Genomic DNA, 1,923 nt, shown 5'->3' with positions numbered 1-1,923 from the left:
TGTCTGTTTAGATCTTCTACCAAATTTTTTATTTTTGTTGTTGTTGTTGTTATTACTGAGCTGCATGAGCTGTTTGTATATTTTGGAGATTAATCCCTTGTCAGTCACTTTGTTTGCAAATATTTTCTCCCATTCTGTGGGTTGTCTTTTCATTTTGTTTATGGTTTCCTTTGCTGTGCAAAAGCTTTTAAGTTTAATTAGGTCCCATTTGTTTATTTTTGTTTTTATTTTCATTACTCTAGGAGGTGGGTCAAAAAGATCTTGCTGCAATTTATGTCAGAGAGTTTTCTGCCTATGTTTTTCCTCTAAGAGTTTTATAGTATCTGGCCTTACATTTAGGTCTTTAATCCATTTTGAGTTTATTTTTGTGTATGATGTTAGAGAATGTTCTAATTTTACTCTTACATATAGCTGTTCAGTTTTTCCACCAGCACTTATTGAAGAGGTTGTCTTTGCTCCATTGTATATTCTGGCCTCCTTTGTCATAGATTAGGTGATCATAGGTATGTGGATTTATCCCTGGGTTTTCTATCCTGTTCCATTGATCTATATTCTGTTTTTGTGCCAGTACCATACTGTTTTGATGACTGTAGCTTTGTAGTATAATCTGAAGTCAGGGAGCCTGATTCCTCCAGCTCTGTTTTTCTTTCTCAAGGTAGCAATACAGTATTCTTGTCTGGGAAATCCCATGGACAGAGGAGCCTGGTGGGCTACAGTTCATGGGGTCACAAAGAGTCAGACACAACTTAGTGACCAAGCAACAACAATAGTATACATACTATGTGTCAGGAGTTCTTGTAAGTACCTACGATATGAACACAGAGTTGGGAAAAGACGTGCACAATTGGCTCCTTTTTTTTTTTTAACATAAAAAGGGTTTTGTTTGCAGGGGAGTGGGACTTCAGTCAAACAAGCCAAACCCCATGTCATCTTCTGACTCCTCTGACTCTTCCTTCTTCTCCTCCTTCTTCTCGTCTGCTGCGGCTGGAGCAGAACCCACAGCAGGTGCTGCAGATCCTGGGGCAGCGGAGACAGCCACAGCCCCGCCCGCGGGCACACTGGCCAGCTTGCCGATACCCTGGGCAATGACGTCCTCAATGTTCTTTCTGTTCAGCTCACTGATGACCTTATTGAGCTGGTCGTCATCTGCCTCGATGCCCATGCTGTCCAGGATATTTTTGATTTCCTTGGCCCTGAGAGAGGAATTGCCCCATAGGGCAGCCAACAAATAGGAGGTGACTCAACGCATCTCAGCAGCAGCAGAGCAGCCTAGCGCATGCGGCCTTGGTGGCGTCGGGGGTGGAAAGGAAGGTCACAATTGGTTCTTATATGTCAGTTAAAACAGGCTCCAGGGAACCACTGGGTATAAGAGAAAAAGAAGAGTGAAGGATGAATCCAAGTTTTTATTATGAGCAACAGAGGGGATGGTGTGGTCATCAAATAAGATGGGGTATATTATGAGTGGGTCAAGTCGGGGGCATTGCATATCAAGAGTTCAGCTTTCCAGATACTAGTTAGGCATATTTCTTAAACATCCAAATGTAGACATCAAGTAGGTAGCAGGCTGTATGATTCTGAAGTTCTGAAAAGACATTTGGGATGAATACATGATTACTATGACTATGAACATCAAGAGTGTGTAAATGGTATTTAAAGCCACCTAACTGAATGAAGCACCAAAAGAGTGACTAAATATAGAAGAGATATAGTCCAAGGACTGACCTCTGGGAAATCTGATTAAAGGTACATGCGGTGAAGAGAAATAAGGGCAGATAGAGAAAGAACAGCCAGAGTTAGGAGGAAAACTACATGAGTTTGATGTCCTGGAAGCAAAGTAACCAAAATGTTTCAGGTAGAAATGATGAAGTGTCAAACACTACTTCTAGGTCAGAAAAGATGAGGATTGAGAATTGATCAGCAAAA

At 41.4% G+C, this 1,923-nt stretch overlaps 1 pseudogene; it reads right to left on the bottom strand.

Moving 5' to 3' along the window:
- Positions 1-901: 901 nt before the first annotated feature.
- Positions 902-1,249, bottom strand: LOC110149198 (large ribosomal subunit protein P2 pseudogene; annotated as a pseudogene).
- Positions 1,250-1,923: the final 674 nt, after the last annotated feature.

Source organism: Odocoileus virginianus, unplaced genomic scaffold (genome assembly GCF_023699985.2).
Source record: "Odocoileus virginianus isolate 20LAN1187 ecotype Illinois unplaced genomic scaffold, Ovbor_1.2 Unplaced_Scaffold_4, whole genome shotgun sequence".
NCBI lineage: Eukaryota > Metazoa > Chordata > Mammalia > Artiodactyla > Cervidae > Odocoileus > Odocoileus virginianus.
This window is presented reverse-complemented; position numbering and strand designations above follow the sequence as displayed.